The sequence below is a fragment of the Erythranthe guttata genome, chromosome 3 (genome assembly GCF_056151865.1).
Source record: "Erythranthe guttata isolate IM_541 chromosome 3, IM_541, whole genome shotgun sequence".
NCBI lineage: Eukaryota > Viridiplantae > Streptophyta > Magnoliopsida > Lamiales > Phrymaceae > Erythranthe > Erythranthe guttata.
This window is the reverse complement of record NC_142535.1, coordinates 11,163,292-11,189,317: the sequence shown is the minus strand read 5'-3', so window position 1 is coordinate 11,189,317 and position 26,026 is coordinate 11,163,292. Positions and strand designations below refer to the sequence as shown.

Here is a 26,026-nt window from a genome sequence, read left to right as displayed (position 1 = left end):
CATAAACCAGATACCATGTTGCAAACTTGAGAGCCCAGAAGACATTGCATCCAAGCACTCATATTTGAAATCCCCAGCCGATAGTCTCCGATACTTTTTGTTGATTCCTGTGAAGTTAAAATTTTTAGATATAAAATGTTTTAGCTCATATCTGTTAGGCTTCTCACAACTAAATTTCGGATGTGATACAATAACAACGGCTCAAGAAGTTAGTACCCCTATGAAATTTCGGATGTGATACAATAACAACAGCGCGATTCCCCTGTCATAAAAAAACATTGTAAAACACTTGAAATGTAATTTTAAAGAGAAAACATTGTTTAAAATTTAATAGATAAAAGTAATTACGATAATACAAAAACACAACTTTTAACATATTTTGTAGTATACTAACAGGTCCTTGACATTAAAATTATATTACTAAAAGTAATTAATATACATTATCATTTATTAACTTATTATATTTTTATGTTTTTTATTTACACAATTGACTATAGTTAAATCATGTTATCACTTATACTAATAAAATTCTGAAATAACGATAGTAAATAAAATCTAAGAATGTATCTAATCTCAATATTTATAATCAATCTTAGTCATGCACTTTTTTTTTTCATATTCCTAGACATATTATATTAACATTTATTTTTGATTTTATTTTATTATTTTTAAATATTCCGTATTTAACATGATATCTACAATATGAAGAGTTCACCAATTTAAAAATCAAAAGTATATTAAGTTTCTAATGCTAAGCTAAAATTAAATTTACATGAACGTTCACTGAAAAAACACTCTATTATGAGTTTTATATGAAATAAATTTTAGTAAAAGTTTAAGAAAATAAACTTCGACTTATGGATGAAATTATAATTAAAAAAAAGATAGTCATACTATTAATACAACATAATATAAATATTATTACTGAATTTATTTTAAAATAAATTTACTTTAGGTATCTTAAAACAAAGGATTTATTTAAAAAAAAAAATTTACATATATATGCTTAAAATATATCAGGATAGCTCTACAAATTTAGTTTTATACAAAATAAATTATATCCAAAATTTGAATATATAGAAATAATTACAATAAGAAGAAAATAAACTCTCACCTTAGTATAAAATAGCACATGAAAAGACATTTGATATTTAAATTATATTATTAAGCTACTTTAATTTATTATTTTCATTATTATTATTATTACACAGTTAACATTAACTAATAAATAGAATAACTTTTTTATACAAGGCATAATAGGAAGCACATAAATGTTAAGAAACAAAAAAACATCATGCTTTTAAAGAAACAAAGAATGTTATAAGTTGATGAAATATTGTACTTTTTTTGTAAAAAATCTATTATCCATGTCTTTCACCAACCTCCATAGATACAAGTTGGTTAGCTGAAGTTGGTTCTCCACTTGTGGATTCCGACTCATTTGAGAAACAAATTTAGATTAGGCAACTTGGTGTGTAATTGTTAAATATATATTGGAAAATTAGTAGCACCTCCCTCGTTTGAGAAAATCATGTGAGCTAGATCACCTCCAAATAATAATTTGGAAAAACTCCATTGCCTTAGGTATAACATTCTTATTTCCTCAAAAATTTAAATTACCCAATCTATCCTTCCAAACCCTAATCGTATTACTCCTCTCTCTCTCTCTCTCTCTCTCTCTCTCTCTTTTTTCGTCCAAATCCTTCTTCTTTCTCACCAGAGTAGGCAGTCGGAGGAAGAATTGTCGGCGCCTATATCTTCAATGCCCTCATGGCGGCGCTCCAGCGAGGCCAAAACCACCGCGGCGCGGCTGTCTGAACCAACAGCAACGCCATCTCGCAATGAGAGTTGACCTATTAATGGTGTCGGAGAAGAATGAGATCAATCTCCATGGGGATGAAATTAGACGGTGATTATGTGGTGCCGGTGGTCGGGATGGTGATGGTATGGTGTGGTGACGATGGGGAGGCAAATCTAGCGTTGTTTGGGTAAATCGAGTAGAGCACGGCACGGGCGGAGAAAATCGCGCAGATTGGATCCGTAATCGACTATGTTAAGTTTTGATTGACTATGTTCAGTAGTCGATTAAGGTTTAATCGACTGTGTTCAGTAGTCGATTAATGTTAATCGTTACGTTTTTTTAATTAATTTTTGAATTTTTTTAATTCATTTTTGAATTTTTCATTATTGATTCCCTATTTTGTCACGTGTAGTCGGACTTGGGCCATTGAGGTAGTGTGTTTTTGTTCTATCCTTGTCAATCCATCATCGGATTTGTATAAATCAATAAAACTTTTGTATATTTGTTATTTTGTAAAAAATAATTGATTTTCATTTTCTTTTTGTAGTTGTTTTTGTTATTTGTTTTGGTTGATTATATCTTGGATTCTTTTGTTGAATCGTGTTGGATTTCATTGACAACATTCTGGTTGTATTTGTTACTTTTAGTAGTCAATTTCATTATTCAACAACGATTTCAGCAGTCAGTTCGTTAATCGACTAGTCGATTAATATATAGACAGAGAAAAAAATATCAAAAATATAAAAAAAACAAAAAGAATTAAAAAAAAAATTAAAAGCGAAAATTAATTGAAAAATGGAAAACGAAAATGGGGATGTGTAGTGGGAAAAAGATAGTGTAAGTGCAATTTTGGGATTATTAAGGACGGAAAAGGAGAATGAGTTTATATCAAAGAGTGACATATGGTTGGACCTCTCCCTATTAAAGAAATTTTTTAGGGGTTTTCTCAAAGAGCCCCAAAATATATATAGCTAACTCCTGATTGAATTTTCTTTAATCCGAGTGGTGCTTTGGTCGTGTAGTCTAACGCCGCCACACGTTGGATGGTTAATTGATGATTTCATTATTGAGTAATTCTCAATTATGTGAATTCATTATTCCCTTGAAAGTTATTTACTACAAATCGTAAAAAAAAAAAAAAAAAAAAAAAAGATAAAAGAGCTTCGTACCTGTTTAATGGGATTTTTTTTCTTCTTCTGTGTTAATATTACTTTATTATTACTAATCAATATTACCTAATTGTCCTTCAAATCTTACCTATTCAAAGGAAACTTTTGGACATATATGAAATGGAAGAAACCACCTTAGAATTCATACTTTTATAAGTAAGAAAAAAAAAATAAGTATAGATGTATAGATATATAGATATATCTTGATTGAGGTATCATGAGAATGTAAATAAAACCATCAAATAAAACATAACAATCTTTTTTAAAGAGAAAATTGAAAGTTGTTTTCTAGGATGTGTCCACCAGAGCAACCTTTACTTTGTTTATACAATTATTCACTCTCAGGTCAATTATCAGCTGCAACCTCAGTCAATTTGGTGCAGAATTGTCGCACCATCAGAACGGATGCTGTGAATTCTGAAGAAATCAACAAGTTGCCCACTGCAGTTCTGGATATTTACCACTCTAGTTAAAAGTTGCAGCTAATTGACCTTCTGGCATTCTGCCTATAGGTACCAGATTGCTACTGCGTTCATGCATGTCGTATAACCCCCACTGCCAGCGTAGCATTTCTCAACACGCACTCTTGGTATCGAATTGAACCATCCCTCGCCTTAAATTCCGCAAGAAAAATTCGATCCGTCGATATGTTACTCCGATCAACACCATCAAAATCTAGCTGAACCGAGTCTCCAACTACCCTCTGGTCCACGACAAAACGGTCAATGATCAAAGTAATGCCAGGGTGCTCGGCCATGCGTACTCCATAGAAAAAATCTTCACGGTCGTCGTGCACTCCAAAGAAAAAAGCCGTGACGGTGAAGTTGGCATTGCTCGCATCTACTTGGGGTGTTCCATTGAGGCCCCGGTCGATGGAGATCCCAACCAACGCGTGCTCGAGTATCTTTTTGTTCACATGCCTCAACTCGGCCCGTACGATCAACACGAATTGTCTGTCGATCCTCTAATGCTTGTGGAAATGGAGGATTATCATAGCCACCTTCTTTCTTGCCGCAATGGGGAAAATGTCGATGCGTATGGTGGACACTGTCGAGATTTCGGTTGATGGACAGATGGACCAAGACTTGGCAGAGTTGCTTGAAATCCTCAAAGGCGGCGACTATTTGATTCGGGACGAAACTCTTGTTCCAGAATGGCATCCTCTTCTTTCATGCCCGGTGAGCCATTAATATTGCATATGACGTTTCATAAAGGTCCATCAGATGCATTGCATACACATTGAGTCCTTGTATGTCAACTCCAGTGCCGCGTGAAGACTCCATGAGATTAGTCAAACTGGGAATGTTTCGTGTCCTCTGAAAACAGATTAACAGTCTCAGTTGCGTGTTGGTTTGACTTGTCACAATAGTTCTATGTTTGAATTCTAATCAGGCCGCCGTTCTAGCTCGCTTGTATATGCTCGTGATAATGGGCGTTGTAATAAATATTGTGAACAAATTCATCAAATCCATGACGGCAAAAGTTTGGTCATTTATAACCTACAAAAATATTCACAAGATCATACATGAGCATATACAAAATGTACAAAAATTGCTAAAATAATTAATTTTGCTTACCACTCTGTCTTTTCCAATGTTGAGGGCAATGAGATCCACTAAACCTTTAGTGTTCATAAGAAAACCAAGAGTTATGGCCTCTCTAAAGGAATCTTGACATGCGAGAAACGGCAACATCCTGACACTTTTCCCGATACATGGTGTAACTATAGCCAACACAAGAAAACCACATCACTGAGCCCCTTGAATGGTGGCTATATTGGGTTTTGAGCCCACTCGACACAAAAAATAATGGAAGAAACGGATTGGTCACAAGATCCTCAACTTTTTCCACAAGAGCTCGAGCAAATGGTACCATCTTTGGGACAACAAGACCGAGTTCGAAGACCCGAAAAAGTGCATGGATTCCACTGTTGTCGGTAACTAACCCGGCAGCCAAAACGACAGTCACCGTGGCACATATTTATATCTCGGCCACCGTGTCATGGCCCATCAGTATTGGCCCAACCCTTTATCAGTTTTACTTGGGTTACAGAGGTTAAGTCCAATAACGAGTCCAAAACTTAGCCCAAATAGGGTTAGGCTCAAGTTGTCCAAATGTATCTAGATCTAGTAAATATTCTTCGAGGATTCTAGAATACTTTCTATAACCCTCCCTTTGTAAATAGTTTGTAGGAATTCTTTGGAGTGTTCTAGTGAACGACTCATATCCCTTAGATCAAATAGATCTCCACCATCCATTGAAAAGGTGGTCTAGTACAAACAGGAGTGGGGACTTCATTTGTAACCATCCAAGAAATTCCAATAATTCTATGTTTGTATCTGATCTGGCTGCCGCTCGAGCTGGCTAGTATATGCCCGTGACAATGGGCGTTGGGATAAATGCTCGAGCTGGCTAGTATATGCTCGTCACATTCAAGCCGTTTTCACGGAAGGTTCTAGTAACATCCGCCAAGAGATTTTTTCTGTCCGATGTGCAAAGCTCAAGCCTCACACCCTGTCATCACACAAGAATATTCTCTTTCATTTAGACAACCTCAATACAATAAAATAAAATAAAATAAAAATAAGGAAAACACCGAATAATTACCTCGGATGCCCTCCTCTCGATTGCAGCAAGAAGACATAGAATCACACGCTGCTTTTCAGCTTCCGAACGAATTGGTGATCCATCCATGTGTTTAATGAAGAATTCCTATTTAAAGAAAAAAGAAAAAAGAAAAAAAAATCAGCCATTTATGCACATTTTTCACTTCTTACATCATATGAAGTATGATCAACAAATATATGATAAATGAGTTTATTGCAATTAGTACCCCTGTGTTATATCTATATACCAAAAAACTACCCCATATTATTTTATTGACAAAAAAACCCCTGGGATTTTTTTTAGCAATTAGTAACCCTTGTTTAGGGGGTTGTGTGCTAAAACAAATTCAACGACAAGGGAGTTTTTGCCAATAAAATAACATAAGGTAGTTTTTTAGCAATTCAACATAACAAAGGGGGGCCGAGTGCAATTGACCCGTATTTATTATATACATATATATACCATGGTTGCTCTATCTCCTGACGTGTCGACGGTGGCATGAAAAACAACATACTGCATGTCGGTCAACGTACAAACCATGTTTGGTCATTCAGAACCTAAGAGAATATTCACAAGATCATACATGAATATATACAAAATGTACAAAATTTGCAGAATATATAGTTAATTTTGCTTACCGCTCTGCTGTTTCCAATATTGAGGGAAATGAGCTCCACTAAACCTTTAGTGTTCATAAGAAAATCAAGAGTTATTGCCTCTCTAAAAAGAATCTTGCACATGCGAGAAACGATAACTGTCCTGACAATCTTCCCGATACATGCTGTAACTATAACCAACACAAGAAGACTCCATCACTGAGCCCCTTGAATGGTGGCTATATTAGTCTTAAGCCCACTTGACACAATATATAACGGAAGAAATAGAGTGGACACACGACCCTCCACTTTTTCGACAAGAGCTGCAGCAAATGGTCCCTCCTTTGGGACAACAACACCGGGTTCGAAGGCTTCGAAAAGTGCATGGGTTACAATTTCTGGTTCCGCCCTAAAGCTAAAGTTCCTAGCATGATTCCTCCATGTATTAGTATGTAAAAAATAGTATATATTATCATAGAGTTTTCTAGGGTTCGAGAGGATTGTACTTCTCCGATGGTAATATGTTTACTCTTGTATGCACGGAATAGTTAAATTTTAATCCCATCCATTGATTATCTTGTATGACCTAGTACTACGATCTAGTACGACACTCGGGCTTTAAAAATAAATGTACGACCACAATGAAAACTCATCCTACACCATTGTACACATGTTGTACTTTATATAAATTACTTAATTAACCTGATAATCTAAAATTGAATTAAAATCATTGATTAAGAAATATTATAATAATATTAATTAATTAAAAAAATATACACGTCAATAATATCTCGCATGTGATCTTTCCCAAACAAAAATCTCTAATCGAAATTAAGCAAAACCCCTAGTCTCTGTGTTGCTTCGTTGTCTCGCTGGCAGGGGAGCACGGACGGGAGGGAGAATTGCTTTAGTAATTCGTTATTTCCATCTCTTTTTAGTTGTTTCTTACTCGTCGCTAGACTTGAGAAATTTCAACAAGTGATTTGTTGTTCCTTTTATAGAATTCCGTTGCTTATTGATAGAATTGAGAATTTTGATTTTCCATGTTAGATACAAATTTACTCTTAATGAAACAGCTAGCCAAAAGAATTAATGTTTCCAATACTGTGTAAATTGAGCCAAGATATGTGGATGTGTGCTTATCAGTTATATATAACTGCAAGCGAAGAGAGAATCGATACGGGATGTGAATGGAAGGAGGTTGCTGGTGTTCTAATGATGAAGCAAAATCAAGGATCAAGCTCACCATTGTAAAGAGCGAGGGGTAGCTATGGGGTATTCCGAAGCTATGCCGTATTCCGAAGAGTGACCTGAATACCTATTATAATGAAAATCATGGTTTGTCTCAAATTTATTCATAATGGAATAAAATAAAAAAACATAGAAAATTTATTAGCAGTTACATTTCATTAGGGAACATCAATGGATTTGATAGGTATATTATTCTTTTCAATTTTGACACTTTCTTCTCTGAAAACCTCTTTTTATTTTCACTGGAAACTATAGGGGCTAGAAGCACTGTGTTGTTATTGGAGGAAATTTTAAGTGATGACTACTTCAAGATTATTTTGACTTTTAAATAAATGTAGTTGCTGAAGTATAGTTTCTTGGTACTTCTATTTATCATATAACTTATAATCATGGCTTTCCAAATTTGCAGATTCTTCTTGCAAGAAGTGTTATCGTTTATCATTTATCATTGAACTCGTGACAGTGCTATTTAGACAAGCTACGAGTTCCTAACTTCAAGAAAAATAACATTTTTAATGTTTGGAATTGACTCATTCATAAACCAACGATAATTTGCAAAAGTGTGCACGTCTTGTCGCTTTCAAATTGAGCATCTTTACTTTGTATTCGATTTTATCTTCATGTATAGATCTCGATTTCTAACAAATATATATAGTCAGACACACAATGCAATTCTACAACAAATTGAGTATACTCCATTCACAACTAAGACCAAGACAATTTAACCATTTAAAATATATATGCAAATTTGTCGTCAAATCATTTCTAATAGAACTTATGACAAGAAATTCGGAAGCCGTAACGCAAATATTTCTGTTAATTGTTCTTTGACACTGTAACAAAAGTAGTACAACAATAAACTAAATAAAATATTGAATCTAGCAACATTAGTTACAACAACAGAATACATCTACATAGAAAGACTTGTCCAATTGCCATTTGAAAAAGAAATCTCCCTTTATAAGTACTACTTAAACCGACATGCATTTTTTTTTGTGACTAAAAATTGAAACAGTACATCTTCTGGATCTTCAAAGATTCAATCTGTTTTTGGGGATTATGAGTTTCCTGGAGCTCTTATAAATTTGTTTTAACTCACCTGAGAAGAGTGAAAACCACTAACCAATGATGAAGGCCTGATATATTCCCCCTATTCATATGAGCACATAACTTAAAAAATTCAAGTCTCAACATCGCAGTGCAACCTAAACAGAGGTGACAAAAGGGATACTGTGATTATACTCATCACGCATGCAAGGGTGAAAGATACGACATTAAAGTGGAGCGTGGAGACTTTTTACACAAGCCCAAAAATAACCGCGTTATCATTCGAGCATTAAAACAAACACATAATGTGCATTCAACTTGCCAACTAGCATTACAGACGATGAAGTACTCAAATCGATTCGAGCACATTGAATTTCCAAGGCACCATCATGGCCGTTTATGGTTTCACTCTTACCCAACGCGGTAACTCGGCTTTCAAGCCATGAATCTTGTAGAACGATCCAATTCTTACTCTCAAAAAATATGCTCGAAGAAGAGACGGTGAGAGAGGCCTGATTTGTCGGCATAAAGAAGATACGGAGAGAGAGAAGGGTTTACAATGGTTGATGTAAAGACACAATTCATTGGCCGGAAGAAGACACCGTCGGAGAGGGAGACGCGTTTACAGTTGTTGGTTGATGAAGGCAGAATAGATTAGAGATTATTTGATGGACCCCCATATGGAAAATGTTTTGAACTAACCACCAAGGATATTACATCATGGTGTATATCCCTTCCATTTTGATATTAATTTGACATACCCATTTTCTCACTTGGAATACCTATTACACCCCTCAATTATAGCATTTACGTACATACCCTTGCAGGTATCTTTTCAACCACAACTGTCTTTCCCCATATCTCATTTCACGTTTGTCTCTCTCAGTCAACTCCCACTATCTCTTCGTCTTTCTCTTTCGTCGGATATTCATGCTCTTTACCCACAGCCCCTCCGCCCGACCACCGCCGCTACCCCTCCGCCTTGCGCCGCAATCTCCGCCGCTCAATTGGCATCGCAGGCCTTCTTTGAATCCGGTGGCCTAGAATTACATCGCGGGTTGTTTATTTTATATTCGAAAAAATCATACTCATCTAGAGGGTGGTAATTTGGTCCTGGGATGTACATTTCACCAAACCCCATAGATACAAATAGATTAACTGAAGCTGGTTGTCCACCTTGTGGATTACGTCTGATTTGAGAAACAAATTTAGATGGGGGCAACCTTGGTGTATGTGGTAGGGGCCTTGATAGAACCCAACATATGAGGTGTGGGACTACATACTGCAGTTTATCATATTTTTCTAGGCTCCTTCATTTGTCATAAATACGAATTCTAAATAAACGATTATAAATTTTATTAGCAATCTAAAATGACCAAATCAGAATCGTGTTTTAACCAAAAGCTTATTGAAGCTAGCATATGAAATACAACAATAGAGAAGTTGATTAAATAACTAAATAAAAGAGTTTGTAGTGAAAAATTCAAAAAATCCACTCAAATGGATTCTATATGAAAAGCAAATAAAAGTAGGAGTTATTTATGAGGTAAAATAAAAATTACACAACACAATACAATAAAGATGATGACAAATGAAGGAGCCTAGCACAGACACAGTAAATTATAATTTGTCAGGAAACAACAAGTTTTTTGCATTTAATTAATTATGATAAACATAATTAGGTACAAAGTACGTAGATGAGTTTCGCGTTACTCACCATAAACCATTACTTGGACTATAGCCACATCATTCTCGCAAGCAGTATCAAATTCTTCTATTTGACAAGAAAACATTTGTTGCACATTCGTAAATAGTGTTCTAAAGAATGAATGGGAAGCCTGGAGGTAGAGGATTTCCACACTTTGGATGGATAATTAATGATTTCATTATGGAGTAATTTTCAATTATGTGTATTCATTATTCCCTTCAAAATTTTATTTAACACGGCCGTTAAAAAAAAAAAAAAAAGTGCTTCGTGTTTAATGGCATTTTTTTTGTTGTGTGTGTTAATATTAATTCATTATTACTAATCAGTATTACCTAATTGTCCTTCAAATCTTACATATTCAAAATTATTTGGACATATATAAAATGGAAGAAACCACCCTAGAATTCATATTTTTATAAGTAAAAACATATTAAAAAAAAACAATTAGTATAAAACTATAGATATAGATTGATTGAGGTATCAAGAGAATGTAAATAAACTATGAAATAAAACATAACAACTTTTTTTAATGAGAAAATTGAATCATGCTTTCTAGATTGTGTCCGTGAGAGCAACCTCAGTCAATTATTCACTCTCAGGTCAATTATCAGCTGCAACCTCAGCCAGTTTGGTACAGAATTGTTACACCATCAGAACGGATGTTGTGAATTCTGAAGAAATCAACAAGTTACCCACTGGTCCCGGTTCTGGATATTCACCACTCTGGTTAAAAGCTGTAGTTAATTGACCTTTTGGCATTCTTCCTATAAGTACCAGATTGGTATTGCGTGTTGGGATGTGATGCTCATGAGTCAATGAAAATTCGCAAGAGGTTCTAGTTTAGCAGGTTTTAATTTTATAAACATGCTTTGATTAGATTCCTTTAAAGCTGAATAAATCTAATCTAGCAACTTACAGTTTTCGCAAGCAGATTCGTTTCTAACCCTTCAATCCTCGAAAAACTGTTGTCCAGAAATTTACAACCCTCATTCTTCACCCATATATCCGAGATGGTTCATCTGATTAATAAATCCTTCGAGCAGATTATAGTTATATAAGTTAGTAGACTACTATATAAATTTCAATTCAATCGAACAAACTATTGATTTATGGTGAATTTTTTCGCAGGACTGCTCAGAAATTTCAGGAATAATATTTTTCTCTAAAAACCTAAAGTCTTCTATTGTATATCCCGGATTAATAATTCTTCTACAAGGGTGGACTTGTACTTGAAGAAATCTAAATCTATAATCGAGAAACTTAGAGAGAAAAGAAGAAGAGAAAAATATTTTTTCTTCCAACCTGAAATAGGCGTGTGGGGTAATTTTTCTTTCTCATCAACCTAATCTCTATTATATATAGCACAAAAGGAATTAGAGTCACACATAGGGAGAATTACTTGGAAAAAAATCCCATTCCTTCTATAACTCTAAGTAGTCGAAAATTGCAGTCCAATGGGGACTTAATTTTCGGCTATATTAATTCCAATATATAATAGTGGTTGAACTTTATTTTCTCGATTAATTAGAAAATCCACTAGGCTACTATAGAGACTAAAGGAGAAAATATAAATAGGGCAACTAATAATTAATTAAATACAAACTCTTAAAAGAATTCATTTAATTAATCATTAAATAATAATTTATCTTCCACTACCAAATAATTATTGAACTACCGTTTATATTCTCAAATATTACATTCGAGCTCCGGTCGATCATTACTTAGATTCTCCCCACATTAAGATATGTTATAACCACCATATACTTTATTCACTATTAAATAAATTAAATGGTTTCTTTTCACGAGTCTTACCCGCTTAACTTATTTGAGTATGCCAGATATTAAATCCACCTGGCCGGGACTTGGCATAAATAAATCTTATAAGCCACTCAAGGGTTATTATCAATCTCATATTTCAGAGATGTGGATTTCTTTCGATAATTAATTTCCACTCATTAATTTTTAATGTCTCTAGCGAACGCATCGGGGGCCGTTTAACTCAATCTTGTAAAGTCTAATTTCCAAATTCGGACTCGAACATGGTCGAAATTGGATTCCCAAATCGATCATAAAAATACGTGCTATAGTTCGAGGACATGAATGCGCATCAAGAAACGTGCAAAAAACACTCGCTAGAAAAGATACGCACATAAGTAAAAGTACAAAAGCATGCACAAAAGTACTCACGCAAAAGTGCATTCGCAAAAAGGATCATGAAAACATAAACTAGAATCCTTGGACATAAATACAAATCTAGATACAAATAAAAAATTAGGTATCCATGAAGCAAAAATGATCAAAGAGTAACAAAAGAGTTACAATTAGGAAAATAAAATAAAATTAGAAGAGAGGATCCCTCAACATCTTTGGTAGTGTCCACGAAGTCGGGCATAACATTCTTATCCGGACTCCAAATCAACTGGTTCCGGCGGCATTAGAAAACTATTTCAGCTGGCTACAATTCCTGTCTAACGTCAAATTTAAAATTCGGACTCGAACATGGTCAAAATTGGATTCTAAAAGCGATCACGAAAATACGTACTACAGTTCGAGGACATGAATGCGCAACAAGAAACATGCACAAAAACATTCGCTAGAAAAGATACGCACATAAGTAAAAGTACAAAAGCATGCACAAAAGTAATCACGCAAAAGTGCATTCTCAAAAAGGATCAAGAAAACACACAAACTACAATCCTAAGACATTAATACAAATTAACAAACATGCACAGACACACTCGCTCAAATGGACATGCACAAACGTACATGTAGAAAAACATGCGCAAAAGTGCAATCGCAACAACGTTCTTAAAAACATTACAACAATAGGACTTTAATACGCATAACCAAACAACAGCAAAAACACTAGAAACAAAAGATACTGTGGAGTGTAGAAATAACACTCTACGTTTACATTTACGTGGATTTTTTTTAGATTAATTTATATTTCTGTTTTAATTGGTGGATTTAGTATCTTATAGGTAAAAATCGATAATTAGGTGTCGATGAAGCAAAAATTATCAGAGAGTAAGAAAATAGTTGCTATTAGGAAAATAAAATCAAAATAGAAGTGAGGATCCCTCAACCAAAGGAATCTCTCCCATTGTGACATCAAAGTAAAGATCATGAATTACGTGTACGTTAATAATCTAGGGATTAAAAGAGTAAGTAATTTACTGTCAACTAGAAATAATACAGTTTCATTTATGAATAGTGATAAAACAATTATTTCACTTTGTCCAGTTCAACACCTACCGGGTGTGCTAGCACAATAAGTCAAAACAATAACTACAAAAGTTATTTTCTGTTTACTGTGATCATGACCAATCACTTAAATATTGTGCTACAATCTTTTACAGACCATTTCCATCTAGATTGTGAACGTTTATCTTTATATTCCAAACGAACTTTCGAAATGATCTTTCTGTGCATCGTATCACACCATTTCAAATACTATTTGAATATTAGACTTATGTTTTTAATTAATTGACAGACAATCAATTAAATACATTGAATACCCTAGTGCAGATTCTCATAAAATGATAATATACTATTTTATTAATTCAATTATAAAATTATGTAGCTAAAAGCGAGACTTTTAGTCTATTATCCTAACAATCTCCCACTTAGACTCAAGGAATCGCAGCTCAACATCTCTAAACAATCCATAAACATATCTATGGGGCTATCATCCGATGTCATAGAACACATTGTATATCTAGCAGAATATGCAATCGCAGAATTGCATAAACCTCCCACTATGCGTTTTCACTTCCTTAGGAAAATAAATCTCCCACAGTGATAACATGCTAAAGAAAAATTACAATTACTCGACCATTAATTATTGAGTCGTACCAAGACTATCCGCCTAAACTAGTATATAATCTTGTATCCTTGAATACTTAAGAATATACTTTACCGCAGTCTAACATACTAGCCTCAAAATGAATTCACATTTACTAACTATGCAAGATGCAAAGAGATTTGAATATAATTATTAACTATAGCATATACAAAGCTTCCTTCACAATAAGAACTGCCTTCAACATCTCTATCGCATTACGTCTTCAAAAACACTAATTTCTCGATAGAGTGGCTCCGTGCCTGAAAGAAACAATTCATTCTTTGGAATTTGTACATGCTAAATTTGGCAAGTATTTAAATCAATATAACTTGTCCGTGACAACTTAATGTCCTATTTCATAGTTCCTATAAAATGATCCATACGACATAACTAGTTTCACTCAAGTTATCCATATTGATTTGACTCGAGAAACAATACCCTTACCTAAATAATTTCCAAATCATTTTCTAAATGGAAATTATTATTTAATACGTCTTTTAAGACATTCACCACGCTTTCGTTACAAAATGTGATATATTTAGATTCCTAATCAAAATCAAACCATCGATTCTATGATCAATCAAAATATCACATGATATGCACACTTTGCTTAAATTCATAAATGAATTTATTAAGTTTACATTATAATGCATATTACCCTAAGCTAAAATCCATTTAACTTGCATCTTTAAATGCACTCGTCAAGAGATACGAAATGTTGACATCCATCTGCCAGATTAAAACATGGCACTGATAGATTTTAAGAATTTGAATAGACTAAAGTGTGGCTACTAGTTAGAAAGTTTCCTCGTAGTCGATCCATTTCTTTCCGACAAAACCTTCTTACTTAAAGTCTAACCTTTTAAAAGGTTTTCACTTTTCTCAGTCTAATCATTTTCACTTTGGATTCTTATAGCACTAAGCCAATTTCTTGCATCTATAGAAATGAGCGTTTATTCATAGTTCTAGGAAGGAATTATATGTTTATCAAGAATCTTGTCATCACTAACATTCTATAAACATACAATCTTACGATTTCATTATGAATCCTCCCACTAGGATAAATCACCCTAAATGTAACACTAGTAACTTAAATTCCTCCCACTGGAAAGTGGCATTGTTCTTTCTATACTAGAACACAAGCAAAACACTTAACGTATTTAGGCTATACTAGAAGACTAAGATAGTCAAGTCAAACTTCCTTAAAACTTCGTCATTAGGCTATGTAGTCCAAAACATGATATTCCTTTAAGAATCCAACATTGATACAAATCAAGGTTTTCTTAACTCTAGGAATAAAAATGGACCACTATTATTTTTCTCTTACTATTCCATACAAGAGACATTTATTTCTAACTTATCTTCTATCAACCGTGTTCTCCCCAAGCATAAATGCTAACTGACTCCAGTCTCAAATACTACACCGATTGCACATTTAAATAATCTTTAATTCGACAAGAGTCATAGGACACTAACTTAGAAGATCTTAAGTTATTAAATAAATAACCGTCTCAAATGTATATATTAGAAAAATAAATAATAATCAATAAATCACTATAAATTAAATCGTCTTCAATAAGTATTAATTATTTTCGTCGCTAAATTATATTATATTGTGGTTCAATTTGGTACAAACATATCTAGGACAAATCCCTAGTTTAACCAAACAGTTGAATAACGTATACCCATAAAGTTTCGTCATATCAAATGACTTGATATATTTATCCAAATGCTTATCTGTCACGGTCTTCAATTTCTTTAATACCTCAGATGTATGTCGCATTAATTATATAAATATATCTATGTCTCGAGATATCATCAATAAATGAGATAAACTACTCAAAACTACTTTAGCCAGGGTATTTTTAGGTCCACATACTATAGAATAAAATAAATCCAAAAATTATTTGATCTTATTTACACTAGGCCCATCAACCGGGCACATGGTCATTTTACGTTACAAATAAAATTTTTAGACTGACAGTGCCTTCACTTTTCATGAACCGTAAAGGCCCATTGTAAATCAGTCTTCAAATTTTACTTAAAGTAAAATCCAACCTCTTGTAAATATCAAATGATCATGCCATGGATGCGAAATGAATATATATATATATATATATATATATATATATATATATATATATATATATATACTCAATTGAGGTTAATTAATAGATTTATCCATTGAATATAATAGTAGTGTAGGAAATAAAAGATTATCAATATATTTATTATCAATCAATGTGTCTAAATAACATTATTTATTTTCCACAATGACCAAGTCATTATTAAATAAACAAACTATTTATTTTAATCCATCCTATAAAAGAAAAATAAATTCCTTCTATTTGGAAGACACAAAATGATAATCTCTAAATATATAATCCTACTTTCGATTTGAACATAATTAAATGTCACTACTATTATAGGTGTCACGTGAGTGACAAGAAGCCTAATTACTAGCTGGCGATTAAAGGATTGACTGAATATGAATTCTAAAAGTGCCTTATTCGATATCCAGAGGAGCGTGAACTCTATTTGAATTCCCTATAATAATTTCAATAGAAAAGATAATTTTCTTATTCAATTGAAAATATTAAAATTCAATAGACTTCTTTTGGATTTAGCTGATCTCGGTTTCACACTGATCTTGGTTTCTAAGAATTCATGAACTATCAAAAGACGTATAGTCTTTCGAACACGAAGACTAACCAATAATTCAAATAAATATGCATGTATTCAAGAGCCTTTTAATATGGCTACAAATAAAAAACATAGTTCTAATTTCTCACGTTACTAAGAAAGTCAATATTATATTATTTTGTACTTGCCATGGGCTCATTGTAGTGTTTCTATATATTGAACCAAAATTCAATATATAACACCGAACCAATTAATCGTCCTAAGAAAATAAATGAAGAACTAAATTTTCTTCCAAAAATTCACTTCATTTATTAACTCACGAATTTCCTCAATTAAAATACATATTTTAAATTTCTCAATCGAAAGACAATACTTAATATATTATTCACAAGAGGTTCTAGATTAGCCGTTTTTTATTTTATAACCATGCTTTGATTAGATTCGTTTAAAGCTAAATAAATCTAATCTAGCAACTTACAGTTTTCGCGAGCAGATTCGTTTCTATCTTCGGCACACGAACGATGATCCACACCAAGCATTCAATCCTCGAAAAACTGTTGTCCAGAAATTTGCAGCCCTCTTCCTTCACCGATATCTCCGACATGGTTGATCTGATTTAGAAACTCTTCAGGCGGATTATAGTTCTATGGATTAGTAAGCTATTGTATAAATTTAAAGCCAATCCGACAAACGGTTGACTTATGGTGAATTTCTTCGCAGGACTGCTCAGAAATTTTGGGAATAATAGTTTGCTCTAAAAACCTATAGTCTTCTATTGTATATCCCGGATTAATAATTTTTCTACAAGGGTGGACTTGTACTTGAAGAAATCTAAATCTATAATCGAGAAACTTAGAGAAAATATAAGAGAAAAATATTTTTTCTTCCAACCTGAAATAGGCGTGTGGGGTAATTTTTCTTTCTCATCAACCTAATCTCTATTATATATAGCACAAAAGGATTAGAGTCACACATAGAGAGGATTACATGTAAACAAATCCCATTCCTTCTATAACTCTATATTGTCGAAAATTGCAGTCCAATGGGGACTTAATTTTCGGCTATATTAATTCCAACATATAATAGGGGTTTTTGTGCATAAGTCCCCAACCCAGCATCTTTATTATTCTAGGTTTAGGGGCTATATCTCTTTCACCAATAAGCTCATCCCTTTAAAATTTATTATAAATAAAGAAAACATTCATGTATATGCCAATATTACCCCCAACCCTTTACACCAAATTCTTAATTGTTACACCAATTTAATCAATTTTGTCCACAAAAATCCGATTTTGACCACAAAAATTCAAAATTAATTTTTTTTTTCAAAAACTTTTTTTTTTCAAAAACATTTTTTGCCGCCGTATTCTGGCGTTGAACCACGGTCAATGCCGGTCTCCATCGTTGACTTTTCGATTTTTTTTTTCTTCTTCCGGATTTTTTCGCCGGTTTCCGGCGTTCACTTTTTTTAGTTTTTTTTTTTTTACATCCACCGCTAAACATTGACCCTAATTGTGCTGTCACTGACTGTGAATTAATGTAAGTATACTGTCAATAACAGTTAATTAACATAATTGTACTGCCGTTGACAATACATTGATGTAATTGTTCTGCCGTTGACAGTAAATTAACGTAATATTATTATTTTTTATTTTTCGTTATTTTTTTTATTTTGTTTGATTGGTTGACAAGTCAACGTAATTATATTACTGTCATTGACAGTAAAATAACTGTAAACACAATAATATTACAGTCAACAACATCAATATTTATTATTTTTTTAGGTTTTTTGTTTTGTTTGAGTTATTCAAGGAGTAACGTAATAATATTGATGTCTATTATTGTAATATTACTGTAAACACAATAATATTACTTTGGTTGACGGTAATATTAGTGTGTTATAGTAATATTGTTGTCAACCACATCAATATTATTATTTTGTTTGGAATTTTTTGTTTCTTTGAGTTATTCACGGAGTAATGTAATAATATTACTGTCTATTATTGTAATATTACTATTGTTATAGTAATATTATTGTCACTCACATCAATATTAATTCTTTTGGCTTTTTATTATGTTTACATTTGTTGAACGATCAACATAGTAATATTACTCTATCAGACAATAATGATGAGTTTCGTTGTGTTAATATTACTGTGCTAGATATTAATATAGCAATATTACTGTGTTAAATTGTAGTTTAGTTAATTTTACTATGTTTCACAGTAATATAGTTAATATTACTGTCAATCACAGCAATATTGTTGTTTAAACGAAAACAAAATGTTACAAAAAGAAGAAAAAAAAAATCGAAAAAGTCAACGCCGGAGACCGGCGAAAAAATCCGGAAGAAAAAACAAATTGGAGACCGGCGTTGACTTTTTCGATTCTATTTTATTTTTCTGAAAATTCTGAAAAAAAAATCTGAGGTTGAATTCTGAAAAAAAAATTGAAAAAAAAAGTTTTGGGTCAAAATTGAATAATTTGTGAAATTTGGGGTCAAATTGATGTTAAATTAAGTAAATTATGAAATTGGAGCATATTATAGTATGAGGGGCTATTTTAGTCTTTTACAAAAATCTGGACCATGTGTGGACTTATTGGTAAAGAAGTTTTGTGTCTGCATTTCTTTATGAATAAGTACCCATTGATGGGCTTATTTGTAATGACCCCTATATAGTATTGGTTGAACTTTATTTTCTCGATTAATTAGAAAATCCATTGGGCTACAATAGGGACTAAAGGAGAAAATTTAAATCGGGCAACTAATAATTAATTAAATCCAAACACTTAAAAGAATTCATTTAATTAATCATTGAATAATTATTTATTTTCCACTACCAAATAGTTATTGAACTCCCGTTTATATTCACAAATATACGTTCGAGCTCCGGTCGATCATTACTTAGATTCTCCCCACATTAAGATATGTTATAACCACCATATAATTTAGTCACTGCTAAGTAAATTAAATGGTTTCTTTTCATGAGTCTTACCCGCTTAACTTATTTGAGTATGCCGGATACGAAATCTACCTGGCCAGGATTTGGCATAAACAAATCTTATAAGCCACTCAATGGTTATTATCAATCTCATATTTCAGAGATGTGGATTACTTTCGATAATTAATTTCCACCTATTAATTCTTAATGTCTCTACCCAATGCATCGGGGGCCATTTGACTCAATATAGGAATCTCTCCCATTATGACATCAAATTAGAGATCATCAATTAAATGTGTACGTTAATAATCTAGGGATTAAGAGAGTAAGTAATTTAGTGTAAACAAGAAATAATACAGTTTCATTTAAGAACATAGATGAAACAATTATTTCACTTTGTCCAGTTCAACACCTGCCGGGTGTGCTAGCACAATAAGTCAAACAATAACTACAAAATTTATTCTTTGTTTACTTTGATCAAGACCAATCACTTAAATATTTTGCTACAATCTTTTACTAATGGTTAGTCCATTTCTATCTAGATTGTGAATGTTTATCTTTATATTCTAAACGAGGTTTCGAAATGATCTTTCTGTACGCCGTAGCATACCATTTTGAATACTATTAGAACATTAGACTTATGTTTTTAATTAATTGACAGACAATCAATTAAATACATTGAATACCCTAGTGCAGATTATCATAAAATGATAATATACTATTTTATTAATTCAATAATAAAATTATGTAGTTAAAAACGAGACTTTTAGTCTACTATCCTAACAATTTCCCACTTAGACTCAAAGACTCGCAGCTCAACATATATAACCCATCCATAGAACATATCTCTGGGGCTATCATCCGATGAAAAAGCACACATTGTATATCTAGCAGAATATGCAATAGAAAAATAAATCTCCCATAGTGATAACATGCTATAGAAAAATTACAATTACTCGACCATTAGTTATTGAGTAGTACCAAGACTATCCGCCTAGTAAACTAGTATATAATCTTGTATCCTTGAATGCTTAAGAATATACTTTACCGCAGTCTAACATACTAGCCTCAAAATAAATTCACATTTGCTAACTATGCAAGATGCAAAGCAAGGTACCCAAAACGAATCCTGCACATGCGAAAAACGACAACTGTCCCAACAATCTTACCTTTACATGTTGTAACTATAACCAAAACAAGAAGACCCCATCACTGAGCCCCTTGAATGGTGGCTATATTGGTCTTGAGCCCACTTGACACAAAATATAACGGAAGAAACAGAGTGGACACAAGATCCTCCATTTTTCCATGAGAGCTCCAGCAAATGGTCCCTTCGTTGGGACAACATCACCGAGTACGGAGGCTCTGAAAAGTGCATGGATTCCAATTTTGTCGATAACTAACTCGGCAGCCAAAACGACAGTTAGCGTGGCACAGATGTATATCTCGTCCACCATGTCACGACCCACCAGTTTTAACCAAATCCTTTGCTAGTGTTCGTTGGGTTGAAGAAGGTTAAGTCCAAGACATAGCCCAAATATGGTTAGGCCCAAGTTGGCCAAATGTAAATAGACTTACTAGAGTTTCTTAAAGGATTCTCTAACACTTCCTAGAACCTCCCTTTGTTGATAATTTGTAGGAATTCTTTGGAGTGTTCTAGTGAACAACTATTAACCGTTAGATCAAATTGATCTCCACCATCCATTGAGGAGGTGGTCTAGCATAAATAGGAGTATGGACTTCATTTTTAAGCGTCCAAGAAATTCCAAGCATTCAAGCAATACAAATACTTTCCTACAAAGCTTTCTTGTCTTTTTAACTTCTTTGTTCGTTTTCCATCACATAGCATTCACAACACATCTGGGGAGGCTGACTTAGCTATCGCGAGGGGCGAAAAGGAGCTAAGGCTACACGATTCGTTGTTTAGTGAATAAACCCATGACAACCGGCTCACTTTAAGGAATACGCCGGAAAATAGGAGGGACCAACCGTATACTCACGATCACGAAACCAAATCCGCTCAATAGTACCCACTGTGAAGCAATAGGAGAAGTGTCGCCGGTGTCTGATGACGATGACAACGCTATTGACAGGGCAAGCAGGATCCACGCCGTCATGTCGTTAACAGTTGCCGCTGACATGGCGACTCACCCGAAGTCCGTGGTCAACAGCTTCAACTCGGTTAAGATCAGAGCTAAAACGGGGAACACCGTTATAGATTGCGCGACACCCATAAATATAAGAAATGGAACATTACTCACTACTTCTTCTGAGATTGTTTTCTTTGAGCACAAACGACATACCTACGCCTAATGCAAACGGTAGAGTAATTCCGGCTAGTGCAGTGCTTAATGCCCTTTTTTCAGTCTGTGAAGAGCCCTCGGATATAGCTCAAGGCCGACCAAAAATACAAAGAATAAGAGACCAAGGTTGACAATGGTATAGAGGAGTATTTGGCTCCGCGGTGGAAAAAGTACATAATGATATTTTTGGTTCTGCCCTAAAGTTGAATCTCCTAGTATGATTCTGTATCGAGTACGCTGACAATTACATAGAGTTAAAAAAAAATAGAGGAAGATTGTATGTTTCTTGTAACCCAGAAATATTTATCACACAAAGATGGTTTCTAAACAAAAAATTCCTAGACTAATTTAAGTACACCACTGTTAATAAAAAATTATGACCCTATAATAAATTAAAGTAATTTCCTACAACTCTTTAATTAATTTCAGGATTTATGTTTTACATATATATTTTTTGAACGAATATAAAAATTGGTGAAAAATAATGTTTTTGCTAAATTAGTTATAGACCACACATGAAAATTCTTCATAAAAAACAAATATTACGCCTTCATGCATACCATATGATTAAGTTAAAGGTATTGTATTATGGTATGGTGCAAAGTTATATGTAGTATTGTATTCCATGTTGTGAATCATTTTCATACAACAGGTAAGTTTTAAACCAAAAAGTTACGAATTCTGAATATAGTATTAATTTTTAAAAATAATCTTAATTATTTCCTAAATTATCCAAGTATATTGAACAGATTCCAACTCAATATTCACTAACTAATTTGAAAACAAACAATATAAAAATTTTCATTAATTAATATATTTCTAACAGTTTGAAAACTTCTAATTTGTATACCCATGATTATAATATTTAAAATATGTGTTAATTATTAGACTGAACTATAAAAAATATCTTTAAATTTCTCAAAAGGGGAAATAAAAAACTTATAATATATCCCATGTCAAATATTTTCAAATACATAGGGTCTATTACAAATAAGCTCATCACGGGCTACTTATCATAAAAGGGTCCACATAAAAATTTTGTTTAGAAAAAATCCAAACAATGTGCACAAATGTGTAAAATACTAAAATACCCCCCACACATTTCAATGAGCTCCAATTTCATCATTTAATTCAATTTAACCTCAATTTGACCCCAAATTTCACTAATTATTCAATTTCGCTCGTCTTTGTTTGATTTTTTCCACCAGTTCTGGCAGTCAACGCCGGTCGTCGGCGGTGTTGAATTTTGAAAGAATTCAATGCCTCTAAATATTTATATATATGTACAGATTTCGAGAAAGTACAAAGTTTGATTTCTTTTCAAAGCATATTATGTATTTGTATTAAAACCGTAATGTTTGAGTATACATAAAAAGGTTAGCATCCCTAACTTAATGGTGGTGATCCGATTGGATTCTGCTGTTAGGTTGTGGGGCGTTACATTTTGCGGTATCAGAGCGGAGGTTTAAAATCGTTTCTGAAGACAGAAGAAGGCATATGAACATACTTTGGCTGGGAAGCTTGGTTAACTCTCTTCTTATTTACCTATGTGTTTGATTTATATGTTGCATAGCAAATATCCAGAATTGTTCGGTACGCCAAATTTCGAGGGCGAAATTGTATAAGGAGGGAAGGATTGTAATGTCCAATCATCCATACATGGCCAATAATATTCATTTTGCATCAATGCATATAGTTTGAATTCATTATTCATGATGCACGATTACGTCTACTTGCTACTACACATGTGCCTTAATTGTGTTTTAATTCGTGATCGAATACTCGTCTAACAATGTGCTAATACATGACACATGTTATTTAGCTTCTGCTGTATAATTTACGATGAACTTACGTGATTTATTGTAGTGAGAAACTCAGTTTCTCGATTAAGAGGGGATCAATGTGCTAAACGGTTATATATTCGTCCTAATTCCATTTCTGCATTTTAATTACATTTTAATGTGATTAATTACATATATAGTTACTTGAAGTAACTCATATTAGACTAAAATCAAAAGTATGCAAAAGGGCGCAATTTGATTGGTTGGTTGACTAGGTTGCACAAGACCATTCTCAAATTGTTTACACTTGATTATAATGAGTAAGCATCAGCCCCCATCTTATCTCAAGCTACAAAAACGTGGAGGAACCACAACAATGCAGCAAATACAAGCCTTCCAATCACCACCCTCCATTTGGCCTTGTTGGGAATGGGTAGATAAGTGAAGACTTTGTGTTTTGGTCTTCATTTTCATCTGTCTTCTTCCAAAAACGACCAGACCTATTCCCTTAAGATTCTCTTCTTATCTCTTCACTTCCATATTCACATTAGAGAACATCAAACCATAAGAACTCATAGAGGTATAGGTAGAACAAGTTCTGCACATTTTCTAGCTGAAAATCCTATTGTTTGAAGTTTGAATTCATCTCTAATCAAGGCTTTTAGCACACCCTTTATCAGACTGATCTTTTCACCTCATACACCCTATTGAAATTGAGGTAAGTTGAAGCTTTCATTTGTTCATCATAAGAACCTAATTATGTGTGCTTTAATGTGACTTTTGCTACTGTTCTTCATGATGTTTGAATGATTGATGAGTCATAGTGATATGGAAGAATATGTTTTGAAAATGGGAGTATGGTACTTGATTGATGGTCGAGTAGGCAAGGGACGCGGGAGGAACCGGCGGACCCAACACATGGTGGCAAATACCTGAGGTCGAAAGGCCAGTATGGAAAACCCACAATTAAAGATATGAAATACGGCTAATACCTGAGGTCGAAAGGCCGGTATGGAAACCCCCGTATTATCTATTAGCCAAATATGATGAACAGGTTCCGAAAATCAAAGTCTATTGCTATCAGTCGAGTACCACACTTCAAGGGTACCCGATAAAGAGAAGGATTTCAAAGAAAAGGATCATGAATGAAGTTATATGTGATGTTGTGCATATTGAATGAATAACGTGTTATGTGATATATTGCTATTACATCAGTTTCAACTTGCTAAGCTATTAGCTCATTAGGTTCTTATGATGCAGGTAATGATATACATGTTTAGAAGTTGACCTAGCCAAGAGCGGCCAGTCAGAGATTTGTTCATATGCCATGCTTCGAGCCATTTTTGTAGCCGAGCTAAAAACTCTGGTTTCATTGTGTTAGCCGCTCTATTATGGTTTTTGTACAATGTAATTTTGTAAACAATATATATATATATATATATATATATATATATATATATATATATATATATATATATATATATATATGTACAGATTTCGAGAAAGTACAAAGTTTGATTTCTTTTCAAAGCTACGTATTTTTGTATTAAAACCATAATGTTTAAGTATATATATAAAAGGTTAGCATCCCTAACTTAATGGTGGTGATCCCAGTGGATTCTGATCTTCTTATTTTTGTCTCCGATACTACTACACACATCAGCCCACCAACAAAACCTTACTTTGTTGTATTTCTTGCAAAATCACATCAAAACATCGTGCAAATTAATCGAAGCAAGATGGTAACCAGGAAAAAATGATGAAGAAGACAACACAAACCACATACCAAATTGTCCCATTGTGCTATATTGTTTGGAGAAAAAAAACAACTACGAAGCAAAATCGCAAAAAGGCGCACAAATTTTTATTTTCAACTGTAAAAATTGTGTAGTCAACTGTAATGTTCCCATAGTGAACAATAAAATTGGGTATATTGCGATGTAAATTAAAAATTCGGTAATTAACTGTAATTTCTCACTAGTTAACTGTATTATTATTCAATTCAAGATCGAGATTTCAGGGTTTTAAAATAGAATCTCGACGACAAAACCCTTATTTCCGACGACAAAATCATAACATCTAATATCCAAGAGTAAAAAATAGACGAACACAAACATGTTTATTATTTCATCCAAAAAACGAGAAAAAGTGAAGAGGGAGAAAAGAGGGCGAAGAGAGAGAAGTATAGAAAAAAAATAGAAAGAGACAGATCAGGAGAAGAGAGAAAGAGCGAGAAGAGAGAGAGTGGGAGAAAATACGAATAGAAAGACACGTAAAAGATAGAAAATCGGAGGGAGAGAGAGAAATAAAATGACGGTTGAAAAGAGAGAAGGA

The 26,026-nt window shown here is 33.4% G+C and overlaps 1 pseudogene; it reads right to left on the bottom strand.

Moving 5' to 3' along the window:
- Positions 1-3,193: 3,193 nt before the first annotated feature.
- Positions 3,194-25,033, bottom strand: LOC148771774 (cation/H(+) antiporter 18-like; annotated as a pseudogene).
- Positions 25,034-26,026: the final 993 nt, after the last annotated feature.